Source organism: Corvus moneduloides, chromosome 4 (genome assembly GCF_009650955.1).
Source record: "Corvus moneduloides isolate bCorMon1 chromosome 4, bCorMon1.pri, whole genome shotgun sequence".
NCBI classification, from domain to species: Eukaryota; Metazoa; Chordata; class Aves; order Passeriformes; family Corvidae; genus Corvus; species Corvus moneduloides.
In genome coordinates this window covers 39,604,392-39,619,959 of record NC_045479.1, presented here as the reverse complement: position 1 = coordinate 39,619,959, position 15,568 = coordinate 39,604,392, and the positions used below count along the sequence as shown (strand labels likewise).

Here is a 15,568-nt window from a genome sequence, read left to right as displayed (position 1 = left end):
TGTGGCTTCTCTTCCTAAGTAACTGTAATGGTTAGTGGTTTTCAAAAATCTGTCTTACTCAGCCTATCACAGAGGTTGTAGGTAACGTCTCAGGATATGAATAGGCATTGATTTTTATCTTTTTTTTTATCCCCTAAGATCTGTGAAAATTGTAGATACAGTGTCCCCCATCCATTTTTCTCTCCTCCTCTGCCATAGATTACCACGTGTAATAATCTTTTCCACCAGAGAAGCCGTATGCAGTGTTATATGCTTTAGACATAATCAGCCATTAAATGGACAGTATTAGCTCAGCCTACCTTTTCTGGTCAGTTACCTTGATTAATTTTTCCCATAGTGGCTTAGTGTGCTCTTACATGATTCACCCTGTTGCAAGTCTGTATGGGTGGTAGTCCCTCTTTGCTCGGTGGTGATGAGTAACTGAGTAGTAGCTGCTGCTGGAAGAGATGACCTATCTGCAGCTCTTAAGTAACATTTTCTGTAAAAATGTAATGGGTTTTATTTTTGTCTGCTACTGTTTTTTTATCAGAACTGTTTGAGGAGCTGTTGGCTGAAAACTGTTGTCCAGAGATGTGTAATTTCGTGTAGGGCATGCAGATGGTGTTTTTGTTGTGTATGAGTTGTAGAGCAGCAGTTCTAACAGACTTTCAGTTTTCTGCTCTTAAGGATCATCTTTTCTTGTTGGCCCTTCTGTGTAATCAGTGCTAGATGTGACGATTCTTTTTAAACTTGAGCTGGTGATAAACAGGTGTGTGGTGCTTCCTCTATAAGTATGTGTGCATACAAATGTCTGTGTATGTATGCCATGTATTCTCCAACTATAGTGTACTTTTCAAAGCTTCATCTTCACCGCATCTGGCAGGGTGGCAACAATCATGATGGCAAATTTAGTTCATTCTTTATTGAGTTCCCTCTTCCTGCAACCATGGGATTCTCCACAATTTCAGTTCTCCCCTCAAGCTTTAAATGACAACAGAAATAATTACCTCTTGGCTTAAATAAAAAGAACTAATAACTTATTTCTGATGTTTATACAATAAAAATTCATGCTTATTGCATGCTTGGGACTGACTGTATGCATTCTTTTCTAATTAGTGGAAATGGCATTGTGATTACTGACTGTTTCCTTCTCATGCCTTAGAGTACTTTAATTTCATGTTTTATTTTGTTCTGTTTCTAAAACGCTTTTACATCCATATGGGGGGTAGTGGGATGAGAAGCTCCTTGTCACAGGAGTGATATGTAATCTGTCACTGACTTCTCAGGCAGTCCAGGGTAATCCCTGACCTTTTTGCTTGAATCTCAGTCAACAAAGTAATACTAGTATCTGTATTAAGTGGTGTGTTCCTCTCAAATACTGCAAGTGTAAAATCATTGTGTTGCATGGCATTGCAATCATACCTGGCCATGCTGGTTGGCCTTTACTTACTTCAGTCTCTAGAATCAGCCAGTTACTAGACCTGCTGTTTCTTCTCACAGAACTGTTTTTATTTGTTTTATTATGTTGTTTGGTTTTGGTTTTGTTTTTGCAGCTGTTTGGGTTCTGTTTTGGCTGTTGATAGAAACACGTCTGTGTTGGTACATTTTTGGACCAGGATTTTAAAAAATACCCCAAATGTAGGTTTTAAGCTTATCATTTCTCTTTTCCTTTATTTATGATAGATGTGTATCTTATGGAAAAGGCACTCAAGTATATCTTACTATTCAGCTTTTTCTTGTACATGTGTTTGTTACTTTTCTGTTGAGAAAAATCTAGTTCAGAAATACTGTATTAATTGTCTTGCTTGTAGCAAATATCAAGTACTGTAGGGCAGTTGGCATATTAGATAGTGATAGTTTTCCTGTATGTATGCCCAAGTCAGGATAGACTGGAGACCTCATGTTTTAAGTCTGAAGAACTGACTCTTTTCCTTGGCTTTTCGTCATAGTGATTTTGGTCCTGGCAGGGTTGAGATGCCACTGCTGTCATCCACACAGTGGCTGGTTACTGTAAGCCCCTGATCCCTACTGGGTGCTGCTGACTCAATGATGAAAAGTTGCTTTAATTTCCTGCTTTTCCAAGGGTAAAAAAACTCTCTATCCCTTATGCCTGGACTCCCGTGTTTCTAATGCAAGATACAGATCTTTGATCTCTCATGAGAGCGGCAGTTTAAAATAGTGTGTTGATATTTTCACTGTTCTCCTGTCGCTGCTGCCAAAGAAGTTAATCTGCATAGTAGTTCTTATCTGCTGGGGTTGCACACCTTGATGCAGATGAAGCATTTGTCTTTCACGAAGATTTTCTTAAATGCTTTGCACAGGGATGTTACCTTGTGTTATAGTATGACACCTGGCACAATATGCAGGTGGGGGCATTTCATTCTTACTGTTATTTAGTGGGCAGAGGTGATTGTAGTAATACTGCTTGCTGAGAATCATAAAATAACATGATTTGGAAGAGACACAATTGTGTGAACATTGGAAAGATATTCATCAGCACAGTGCTAGGCGAATTTCTGAGATGAAATGTCTTTATTTCATTACTTGCAAGATGTTTGACAGGGGCAAGAGTTGACTGGTTTTGCCATGCTTTAGGACAGTGAGACATTTTTCCCTGATGGAGATGTTGAAGCAGTTAAAGAGGGAACTCTATTTCCTCTTTTTCTCCTGCAGAAATGCAAACTTTAGTTTAAATATAAACTTGCATTGAGAAATGAACGATCTAGTGCTGTGTTCGATCTTTGTAGCAATGTATCAATCTTATGCTGAGCTTTTCTGAACTGACAGCAGTAGCTTTTTGCTTAGCAGCACAGCAGAGCAAAACTGAGTTGACTGTGCAGCCGTTATCCTTCAGACATGGCTAAATTTTTCAGTCTATTTATGAGCATCAACAAACACTTTGTGCATACTTTTGCCATGCGTTGAATGCTTCTATTTTCCTTTAATTTAGCTTAAAACTAGTAATGGAATTCCTGAGGTTTTGAAAGGAATAGCTCTTGGCAAGCCTACGGTTTTGAAACCAAAGGCAAATTAAGATACCAAGCAAACACAGGGAGGGCTACTTCTTCGGGGAAGTATGTTAAGATTCTTCTGACATCTTAGCATTTGTTGTAGGGCTTGTTCTTTTTTTTTAGTCTCTTTGAATAACTCCTTTAAAGCACAGTTGTTATTTTTCTTTTAGAAAAATCTTACTGAAACCCAAGGGGACTTTTCTTTCCCCTTGATGTCACTCAACAAGTTTAGCCTTTTCAGGCAATCATTACAAGTAGAGGGTATTAGAATACTTTCTTTCTAGCTGTCTGTGTTTTTCAGTAACTCCACACTGATTGAATCATGTAGTTAGAATACAAATTTTAGTTTAAATAAAATATGCTCTTCTAAATTGCTGCAATAATTGTAATTGAAAGTATTTGCTGTTGTGCATCTGTCACAATACAGTGGTGGTACAATAATACAATTAAAAAATTATTTAAATTTTCAAAGTGTAGTTGGGCTTTTTATAAAACACATAACTAAACTGCTTTAGGTTTGTGGGAATGAGAGGACGTATGATGTAGGGAAACTTGCCTGGCTGTCACAGTCTTGACCCTCTCCTGCCTTTGTGGTACTACTTGCTGCAAGCATCTTCCCACTTCTGTACCCTCTTCCCGCTAATCCCAAGGTGTGCAACGTTCATAGAAATCTCTGCATGTCCTATATGTAGGTTGCCGTATTTCTTTGTAAAGTTTCATGGCTCTTTGTGTGCCTTTATTCAGTCTTGCAGTTCCTTTAATTTTTTTTTTATCATCAAAAACATTTGGAATGTTTCAGAGCACTTGGTCTTCTCTCTCAAACTTAACTCATTTGCTTGCCATTTGTAATGCTGCTGACAGTGGTATAATCCTCCCTCACCCAGGGAGGGCACTTGTTTGGGAGTAGCCCTTTCTTTTTCTTCTTCTCCTTGAATCCACAGTCATGTTTTATTCATATACTCCTTCCTTGTCCAAATGACATTTTCAAGACCACTTTTTCTGGCTTTGCAAATGTAGTTTCTGTATCTGTCATCTGGAGTACTTCAAGTACCTTCTCCCTCTGCTGATATTCCTATCTCTGCAATCTGTTCAAAATACAGCTGCTACGATTTTTCAGTAGTCTGACTACTCTTTCCTCATCAAGTTAAAGCTCGCTTATTGTCTTTGAATTCAAAGACCGGTGTCTCATATTTCTGCATCATAGTCTGTTTTCCTTGCTACTTTTGGCACTTGAATTTGTCTTTTTTTCTCCCCCCCTTGTATGTCTTTACTTATGTTTCATGTCATATTCTTTACTTTGATTTACAAAACTTCTGAGAATAATTTTAGGTTATGTATGTTAATACTATTACAGGAGAAAATGACTGCACCTCTGACCTTTCTTCTTGGGTATTAGAGTATCCTGTTGTCTCTTTGCTTATACAGATAATTATGATTTAAACTACATAAGCAGACAGGGATACATGTTACCTTTGAATCTTTTCTTATAGGTACTTGTGAAATGTATGTTGCTGTATATCTTCGAAATCTGATTTATTTTTCCAGTGATTTACTTTGGAGTAAAGTGCGCCAATGGCATGCTTTAAAATCTGTTATGTGAATACAGTGTCATATTTTGCGGACTTTTAGTATCATATGTGATTTCAGTTAGTAAATACTGGTTTCTGCACTTGGCAGGTTTCTTTGGTGAGGCAGATGTAATCTGCAGCTTTTATTGAAATGATATAAGAATTGAATTAAACTAGCAATCAAAGTAGTATTAAGTGCTATGTCATAAAGTTGACTTATTGCAGAACTAATACTGATATTAACAGAGGTAATACTTTTTTTTTTGTTGTTATTAAGGAAAGCCAAGTGACTCTTAAATATTTTTTTTTTCATGTTTCATAAAGCTTTGGGTCCCAAGGTTTCTGTGGCTTGTGTTTTGCATTTTGTTTGTGATTTTTATGGGTTTTATTTTGGAGAAAGGTAAACTGCTGTGGTTACTTGTAATTTGAGTTTTTTTGGCTGGTAATATAATGAAAAAGTAAACTAGTTATAATAGATAAAATAATAGATTTTAACATATAGCTAGCTGTATGTGTCTTAGGCATGTTCTAGGATAGTATGGTTAAATCATTGTGAATCTCTTCTGTGTCATGGCAGCTGCCTTATGTTTTCTTCTCTTAAAATCTGCTGAGTAGACTTTCATAGCTTGAAATTGAGAATGCAGTGTTTGTGTTGCTCATCAATTTGTATTGCCATAAATGTAAAAGGACTAGAGCAGTGGTAGTTAGAGTATTAATTCTTGTAGTTGTACCAATGCTAATACTAAAGCAAGCTGGATGTTTCCTGTCAGATTATACAGTGTGCAGCTTATATATTTGTGCAGCTAGACTGGAGGTAGTCTTAAATTCTTAAATAATTGTCTCCTACTTTAGCATTCCAAGAAGCATTTGATTGGCAAATATTCAGATCTCAGCGTGAGTGTGAATGCAAATGCTTGCCTTCTTTTCTCTCTGATAGCTATCTCTTTCTTCATTTGCTGTACAGGTTTTAGGTGATGGTATTCAGTTCCTGAAAGAGCTTCCTCTGCTCTTGCAAGTTTGGTAGGAAGCATACCATTATGTTAATCTTTGTTATTAAAAGGCATTTAGTTAAGACTTGTTAGATCTTAAAAAGTAATGAACAAGCTAATATTAAATCCAATCAAATCAATTGTTCTCTAAGCTTGAACTTTGTGGTATTTATTTAGTATTATATTAACAATATTATTGTCCGTATAGTTTGAGAAATTCTGAGTAATACCTGCCAGTTTATCAGTCCTGCTACTCCAGAGACTGCTCCATTCCTAAAAATTGCTGGAGTAGAAAAGTAGGTGTACAGGAAAGGAAAAAGGGAAGGTGCTACATAGACCTCAGACAAACTATTTTTTAAAATATTTTCTTCCCTCCTCCTTTTTTTTAGTAGAGTGGTGAACCTTTCTTATACAGTACTTATATCCTCTCTCCCTAAGTTCCAAAACTTTTCCTGATAACAGAGGTTGGGGAGAGTATTTCCAGCTTGTCCTGTGGCTCTTTAGTTCTAGAGAAATGTGTGTTGTCTCTCAGAGGTACAACATATACCAGAAACTTAGATAAGCTTGTAGTTTCTGTAGGACTCTTTGGGTTTAAATGTACACTATGACTCTTATTTTAAGATACTCGTGGCCACTTAGGGTCTTGAAATATTTCTACCAGTAAAGTGCAACAAAGTGCTTTTTAAAATCTGAAGTTCAAGTTATTTGTCTTGGATTTTCTCTGTCTACAGTGTTATGTGAATCATCTGACTTTCACAAATGTGTTTTCTTTTATGATGATTTTAGTCCCTAAGTGTCAGTACATTTGCTTAATAAATATTTATTTCTTTCAGCTTCAGAGTTCGTTATTCTGTTAAGTCCCTATTAACTAGTCCTATAGAGCACAACTTCATTTATGTCTGCTAAATTTAAATTTACTTCTCTTGAAGAGTTTGTATTTCTTATGTCAGCTGTAATATAGAATTTTATTTGTTAAATGGGTGTAACTTACTAATTGTAAATGGTGTGGTTTTAAAATAGTTTCATGTCAAAGTGAAAAGCAGTTTAACATTGTCAATAGTGTCAAATGAAAACTACTCTTCTGAAGTTTCGATTGTGCCGTTACCACATCAGTTTAGCATTACTGGTTATAAGCTCTCCATAGCAAGGATGTTTTCTTTGAAGTTCAGAGTAGGATGATGTCCGAAGAGAAGAAACCTGTTCATGTGAGGCCTTGAGGACAGACTACAGTACTTAATGATAAGTGGTGTACTCTGGGGAAAGCTCTAAATAAATGATTAACTGTTGACTACCAGAAGATACTTTATGCTGGTAAGTAGAGATATTAATCAGTTGTTATGTGATATGTCAGAATGCTCTTGAATTGATTATGACTGGTTGCAGTGGTACTATTTCATTGATGCTGATGCTGACTTCTAAAGTGAGCAGTACATTAAGGAGGGTGCACTAGATTCTTATCAGTAGTGTCCTATCATGCTGTATTGCTGAGCTTTTAAAGTAGTTACACTTTAGGTTTGTTCTGTATGAAATACTATTTCTTGAGTGTGCTGTACCAGGGAAATGTACCTTCTATAGTCTTGACTTCAAACCAAACAGGGAAGTATCACAGAAGAATACTTCTGCTGATGGAATAATAAAGTCTAGCAGTGGTGAACAGTAGAAATGTTTTACGTGGTACTTCGAACAGTAAATAATTGTGGTCTGACAGTGGTTTGTGAGGGATCTTGGTTTACATTCATTGCAGAGGGTTTCTGTGAATTAATTCCAATACCAAACTCCCACTGAAGTCATCAAAAGGTGTCATTGATTACGTTTCACTGTGAGTGAACTGTTTTGAAGTGGGTACTTGTAGGAAATTTTGTAACTACATAGGGACGTGTAAGAAGAATGTAAAACTAGAAAGAATAAGGGAGTGTTGTCTTTGAAGTACAAGTCTAGAGTTGTGACTAAAATGCAACTGAAATTGTCACCAAAAATTGTAACCAAAGTGTTCGATGTTAAATTTTGTATGTTAAAAGCTATTTGCCAAGTTACTGATAGGCTAACCCTAATAACAAGGATTTCTTTGGGCTTCAGATCTGTATTTGTGAATATATTATGCTTATGCTAGTGGTGAGAGTAAAACCATTATTAAATGGAAATTTGGCAAAAGTCTTAGAAATCTAGAAGCTGAATTTCCTTTTTTCTTTGCTAAATATTGTGTAATGTGGGACCAGGGACTTTTACTTTTTAAAAAAAAATATTTTTATAGAAACACTTTATTACCAACACTTGAAAGTTTTGTGCTGGTGCAGATGCACAGTGAGTAGATCATTCCCACTTCCTCTAACTTTATTTTTAGTATGTTTGAACAGCACAATTCGGCCCGGCTCCTGTACACTTGGGTGAAGTGTTAACAGTTAAACTGGATGTCAGTAGGTTTGGATTTTCTAAGTCAGAAATAGTGACGGCATATCTTGGGGCAGGTAGTGCACTTTTTTCTGTAGTTTGTTTTGCAATTGTCTTGTACATGCATGATTAAACTATCTGTGAATAGGTTTACAGTATGCCTTATGGTGTGTTTTTGTTGGTTTGCTTCAAAAGGCCACGTACGATGCAGCAATTTAGCAGTTGATTTGTGAGTGGCTCAGTGTTTGTCCTCTGAATAAGGTGGAGATTTTTTTGGGGGCTGGCACCTAGTGAGTACATTGAATTTATCAGCTGGTTTCTTGGGGATGGTGGTTGCTGCTTCCCAGAATTTCGTTTTATTTCCAAGAAAACTGTAAATGCTTCTCTATGAAGTGTGTGCATTCACAGGCACACATTAGACCTGTGCCTGATGTACTGAATTGTACTAGTGGGTTTTGTGGTGCCTTGCAGCTTTTCATACAGATTTTAAGCATGATTTATAAATCTATTTTAGTACTTTTTTTAACAAAGCTACTAGATGTGCTTCAACTCAGATTAAACTTCACGACTGATGGCGTAAGTCTATAGTAGTGACTTGGCAGAGATTTTAAACACAAATGTCATGAGTCTTCTGAAAAGTGTCCACTTTAGAAGATTCCCTAGGGAAACTCTCAAATGTACGTGTCATGTACAGTACCACACAAGTAGCAGACTGAGTTCATAGGATTCTATGATTGCTTCTTGTTCCTTAGGCTATCTGATGACCATCAAGGAAGCCTAGGTGTGCTGGAGGTTAAAGAACTCAGCTCTTGCTTCAATACACAGTAAGTTACAAAAATGGCCAAAATTAACATACCCATACAAATTAGTTCTCTCCAGTTTGGTCATAGTTCAGTGAATATAATAGAGAAAACGTATTGCCTCAGCTGTCAAGAATTAATGCAATTTAGGTTGAATAATATAAATACTACACCACTGGGGCTAATTGGTTCATGCTGCTGCTGTGTGGGGCTATTGGAAAGGGCAAAGTTAACATGCTCATGGTCCTGTTTGAAGGTGTGGTAGGGCTGCCTGTGAAAGTCTTGGCTGCAGTAGGAGAATTTGTATCAGCCTGCAGCACTGGCAGGTTTCAGAACTTGACAGCAGCCCTCCTTGCATCATACCACAGGCTTTTACTTGCTGGCACAGCAGAAGCAAGGTATGAATATAATCTTGCTGTGGTTCTATCATGTATTATTTAAAAGTTTTCTAACTGCTTGTTTTCCCTTCTGCACTACACTTTGCTTCCCTCTCACTTGAGATGTTAAAGGTGTATATAGGTTGACTGAAATAATGTTAAAAGTCCTCCTTGTTAAACAGTATTGACTTCCAATCAAACCCAGCAGTTTTCTCCTGCTGTAAACTTTAGGGGGTAACGTACAGAAATTGATCTGCATATTCAGATAGTCAACATAAATGGGTTGGAATTTATGAAGGAGTATAGGGATGTTAGTTTACTAATATTATAAATGTTCAGAGTTAAATAATTTACTTGGAGTTGTACAACAGTATCAAAGCACGTGTTTACAAGCACACTAATAATTTGCTTATTTTAATGATCAGCTGTTAGAGAGAATTCATCCAATTCAGATGTAGAACTGGACTTGTGAAAACTTGCAGTGTTTCACATAGTTGAGCAGCCTAAAGGTTGGTGGGTTAAAACAGAAGTTGTAGGAGCTGGGCAAGATAAGGTAAGGCAGTGAATTAACACAGGGAATTGTATGGGAACTGATAAAGAAAGGGGACTTGGAATCAATTAGGAAGAAGCTTGATTTTGGGAATATTTTGAATTTTGTGTGCTTGACTGAATTTATCCTAATCTTGCGTATTACATATAGAGTTTGAATTATGGTGTTTTACTGTCTTAACATTAGCTAATTATCATGTTTCTTCGTTCTAAATTACTTTCAAAATATCTGCGATATTTTTAGGTAGGGATAAGTGGCTTCTGTGCTTCTGGGTGTCTTCAAGTATATACAAAGGGGTTGCAGTAAGTGGATAGTGTATCTGCGATTAAAGTGCCCTATAAGTAACATAATGATTATTTCACACTGCTTCTGTAACTGCATCTAAACTTTCGTCAGTTCCTTTCTATTCCTGTTCTAGAAAATAATGTAACTTTTGCAGATTTTATTGTTGGGTTGCAGTTTCTGTAACATAGTCTTGTTGACTGATTTCATTATTTATTGATGGTAATATGTTGCTTTGACAGAAACTTTTGTTTGCTTGTACAGTGTTAGACACACCATTTTCATTTGCTTTTGAATTTTTATAATAACTGAGAAGTACAGAGAGAAAGAATAGGAGTCATGGTTTATCTTGGATATCCAAACTTGCTTTGGGATATTACTGCCAAAGGCAATTACTCTTAGTGATTATTATGTTTATGAAGTTGTTGTATTTTCTCAAACCACAGTTCTTGTAAAAGGATAATTAAGTTAAAGCTTGGGCTATTCTTTGCAGATTCTGTGCCAGTGCCAAAATATTTTCAGACAATACGTACTTATCATTTCAAAGATATCCTTTTAACTTCAAAGTTAAAAGCTAAGTAGTGTAGTAAGTTTTTAAAATGGTATTCAGTAAACTAGGACAGTAAGTGTAAGGTGAAAGCAAGTAATTTATCTTGCACTGTCATTAGAAATCAGATGTGAAATGTGCTACTTAATGTGAAGGCTTAAAGTTTATGTTCTTGCTCTGAATTAATTTTTCTCCTATTTATCTTTTGCAGATGGGAGGACAAAAACCTTTCAGTTTGTAGCTGTACTTACTGAATACTTTAGTGATCAGGTTTAGCAAATGACAAACTTCCAAAAGTTTCATGCTGAGTGTTTATGTAAAGTATAATTTAAAACTGGGTTGGATAATGTTTGAGCTGGAGTTTGTAAGGATGCTTGGTATCTGTAGTTGACTTTTTGAAAAATGATGGGAATGACTTCTGTCAGTCAGCTGAAACAGCTTAACTGTCAGGAGCTTAATCTTACCTTGTACACTTAAATGAGGTTTTGTGTTCTTATTTTAAACAAAATGCAAAATTAAGTGCACTTCTGTAAGAAAACAAAATCTGTACTGGCTAAGTTGTCACTGATCCTGTTCCTAAATATTTAGGAATTTTTGAAGCTGTATTTGTGCAGAATTTTTAACACTGCAGTGGAAATGGAAGTTAGAAATAGCACTGTTGAAGTTGTAGAATGCCAAGAAGCTGCATGTATAAGTCTAGATTTAATAAGTCTTATCAATACAATTTTTGATGTTGCAACTTAAATACTGTACTTTGTATGTATAAAACTCTTCCCAACTTTTAAACAGATTTACACTTTGCACATAACTTCATCTTTATATTAACTTAGCTTTGCATAAAGTATGTTAAAAGAAAGCAGTTTCAGAGTCTACAGATTGGTTTCTTTTCCATTAGATTTTCTATAGGGTTCTGTAGAAGTGATACACAGGTTAATTTATTTTAGCAAACTCCTGTAGTATCATCTTAGATATTAATGAAGCTTTATTTTCATGACAGCTTTAAGATCATTGAAATGTGACCTGCTGTGAAAAAAGGAGGGTCTGATTTCTCCCAAGGCATCATGGTCCAGCTTTCCTTTTGTTGGCACTGATCATGGTGTGGTCATTTGATCTGCAAGACCAGTGCAGTAGTTGGGCTTGAAGCTTGTGTGGCTAATTAGAACATGGCCAGAGCAGGAAAGATCATGTCTTTCAGCTGCTGTCACCTTTAGATCAACTGAGGGGAACACAAAATAGCATTCTGAGAAAGAAAAGCAGTTAATTTAAAATATCCCACTTCACAATGACTCTTTAATTCACAAAAGGAAGGCTTCACACTACTTGATAAACATACAGCTGTTTTCTATACGTGTGAGGAAACGATACATCCTTGTTATATACTGACCTTGTATTATCTCAGAAACATAGGCTTGGTTTTGAAAGAGATGGCTTTTTTATTACCTCTTACCTCTTACTATGTCAGTTCTAGTAGACATAATTGCAGTAGAGAAAATGACAGTTTTTAAAAATAATTATTTTTGGCAATTTTGGGCTTCAATGTCAACATATAAAGAAGAACAAGTGGAGTAGGACATAGGTATGTGCATATTAGTATTGAGTCATTTGGACTTCCCTGTGATTTCACAACAGTGGTAAGAAATTAGTTTCGGGTTTTTTTTCAGGCAAGCAAGCAGAGGTTGGAAGTGTAAAGATTTTTGGAGCAGCCCAACTTAATCTTTAGTGAGTTTTACACAACTGTTTTGATTACCAATATTCAATATTCTGTTTGGCCTTTTTTTTTTTTTTTTTAAAGTTGTACAGTCATCTAAAGTTACTCCCTTTATGTAACTAAAATCAAACACTGTGGTTAAAGTACACAGGTACTTCTTATAAGGAAAATTATATTGAGTAGAATACAAATGAATTTCTTCTGTTTATAGAATTTTTTTACATCCTTCTCCCTACCTCCCATTCATTCCTGTATCACATGTACTTAAATATGCTTCTGGGACACATTTAATGTCACATGGTTTTTTTAAAATTAGGAAAGAGAATATTTGAAAGAAACTCAAAGCTCTTAAAAGTTTAGCTTTAGTCTTGAGTATAAGGTCAAAAGAGCTTTCACAGTTTCAACTGTTTGAAAGCTGTCTGGCTATAATGTTCAAATCTCTGGCATAAAACATGGCCCTTACTAACATGAGCTTATGGGAGTAGAAAAGGCACCCATTTTCTTTTAACCTTTTTATTTCCTTTTCAGGTTAAATACTTGTTGCTGCCTACGAAAGAATTGAACTTTTGGGTACATTCTGCCTAGATTAGTGTTGTCCTAGGATGTGCAGAATATATTAAAATGCAAAATTATTTGGGATTTCTCCTCACTTTTAAATTCAGAATGATTGAAAGACTACTTCAAGACAGTTAAATTTGTGTTCTGATAAGACACTACATCCCATTTATTGCAAGCTGTTAACTTTCTACCTAATTATGTATGCCAGAAAATTTTTTGACCTTGATCTTGGAGCTCTTCAAGACATCAAAGCTCCACCAGTATTCTTGTAATGTTATTGCAGACATTAATTACCATGTATTTATTCTGTGTTTAATTATTTGGTAGTTTTTGTAATTAATGGATTTTCAAGGCTTTTTTCATTTTCAAACATTCTATCAACTTATCTCATCTTGAAGTGTAAACTTTTTTTTTCCATGCAGCCAATAATTTTTGTGTGTAAATATTTATTAACTGTAACTTCTAATCCTAGAACTTGTTTAGGATAAAACAGCTCAGGAATCTGGTAATATCCCATGTCTCTCATACACAAGAGAGCACCTCAAAAATAACTGCATTTCTTCACACAGTAAAACACATGGGTCTCAGCTGGCAGGGTGTTCAGCAGAAATTACTTCTAAATTACTATATTTTGTCATGGTAACTAGTAAAAGCCAGTCCTCTCTGTGGACAGTGGTAGTTCAGTTTAGCTCGTTTAGACTTTCTGTATATTGTTCCTTGGACTTTGCTGAGCAGTTGAAATGTGCTATAGGGAGTGAGAAGATCCTGTAACTACTTTACGGGAGTTTGGTAAGAAGTGGTAAGAAGCAATTTCCCTTATTTCAAAAAAAGCTGGTAAAATATATAGTTCACTACAGGAATGCTAATAAGCTGGAGTAGAGAAATATAACAAGGGAAATCAGTACTTTATATATGTTACTGCTTTGAGTTTTCACCTAGAGAGTAAATCTAGAAGGGGCTTAGTAAGTCAGTTATCTGTTGGATTTGTTTTTTAACTTGAATTCCTCTGTACTTGAAGTCTAGTTTAAGATATTGAGTCATGTATAAATACTACATTTAAAATACAAATCTAGTTCTTAGAATTGAGCAAATTAGAATAGATTTTGTTTTCTTTCCACTCTTTTCTAAGTAAGTGCCAGCAAGCTTTATGGTCTTGTTATTTAAATGGGATTTGTGCCATATCATATTACATTTCATGTTTTTAAACAAGTGGTGCTGGTTTGCTAGAGACTGCAGAGTTTTTACCCACAAAGGGCTGTACTTCCAGCATTTGTAAATGACTGGGTTTTCTGTCCTTTTTGGGCAGACTTCTAATACTTTGAAGCAGCAAATTGGCTGATGGAACTATTTGACTAAACCTATCTGTACTCTTCTAGAAAATTGTTGTATTGGAGTGGTGTCCATTTTGCTTGTTATAACTGCTTTAAAATTAAATCTAAAAAGTCCCATGGATGGGTCAGAATCATAAATTTCTTTTAACTGTTCTATTAGAAAGAACCTGCCTAAATCCAAATTCTTCTCTATTCTGTCCTTTCAGGTTTTCTGTGACTTTTCACTGAGAGTAAGATGTGACTGATAACTGGAACATGGAATAGAGTAACTACAAAGATGTATCTGTAGGCAGGGTTTCAAAGAGCATTTCTCTTTGTGGTGGTGTTGGTGTAAACAGTGCCAGCCCCTGGCTTGTGTTTGAGTGTTCATGTGGGGAACCTGATCAGGAAGCTGGTCTAGGTTAAAAAATAGCTGAGCAAGGAAAATAATGATTATTTTTAACCCAGAGCAAATATGAGTTACGAGTGACCTGCTGATGTTGGAAGTGATGGGTAACTGAAAAAATATTTCTAGAAAGGAAAACCTGAGATAGCTGAAATTCAGGTGTGTATGGGGTTTTATTATTATTTTTTGTTTGTATTTTGTTTCTCAGTAACAATAAATGCTATTTAAATACATTTAGGTAGAAATGCATTAGCTGGAAGAGGAACATAAGTCAGTTTATCCCCTTGCAATTCTCCATTGCCTTCTGCAAAGAGCTGTTTGAACAGCAGGGGAGAATAGGAAGGATGGGAAGATGAAATGAACCTTGAGCTTGCAGTCTTTGGTTTGAGGATTCCTGGTTTAGGACATGGTGGCTGACTTATGAATAGAGACTCTTCATAAAGGAGACAACTTGTCTGCTTCAGCCAATAATACCTCAGAATCAGCAGCTCACATGGGGGTCCACAGGATTTTCAAAGCATCAGTATTCCATTTGTTTTGGTTTCTTCTTTGCAAGGCCTTTTTTAAGTTTAATAATAAAAAATTTAACGGAAGAGCTACTGTTTGGACCTTATAAGCTAATGGACTCTGCCAAGTGGTACTACTTCACTATCCACTGAATAGCGCAGCTGGCACAGAATAATGAGAGTGTGATCTGTTTGAGTAGTTATTTGTGAAAGAGAGTATCATATAAATATGAAGAATTAATGTAGTGTACTCTGTACTCTGCTGGCCTCCCTGGCTTCAATGTGTATGTTTTCCACCGTGGAAGTTCAAACTGTGTATCTGCGGAGGGTAAATTTTGGAGACTTCAGTCCCAAGTAAACACAAGACCCTGTTGTGGAATTAATATCATTTTAAAAGAGTGCTATGGGTGCTGCCTTGAGGTAGTCATGGTTAGTAATGGTAGTAAAGTTTTGGCATCTTCAGCAGTTTCTAGAATTAATTCTTTATGAAAGAAAATGGGCATTCAATATAGCCATCAGATGCTAACAAAATGGATGGGCAAGGGTAAGCTTGTTCATGCTAGCTATAAATCAAATCAGCTTATTTTCC

The 15,568-nt window shown here is 35.9% G+C and overlaps 1 protein-coding gene across 2 annotated transcripts in view; it reads left to right on the top strand.

The window, feature by feature from the left end:
* Positions 1-15,568, top strand: part of FRS2 (fibroblast growth factor receptor substrate 2) — a 49,919-nt gene that overhangs the window by 3,939 nt on the left and 30,412 nt on the right. Inside the window, exon 1 of one of the 2 annotated variants that reach the window (XM_032106009.1) lies at positions 8,688-8,759. The exons of the other annotated variant lie outside the window; for it this stretch is intronic. The gene's annotated coding sequence lies outside the window, so the exon portion shown is untranslated. Of the gene's footprint in view, positions 1-8,687; positions 8,760-15,568 lie in introns of those variants that run through there. 2 annotated transcript variants of the gene reach the window in all.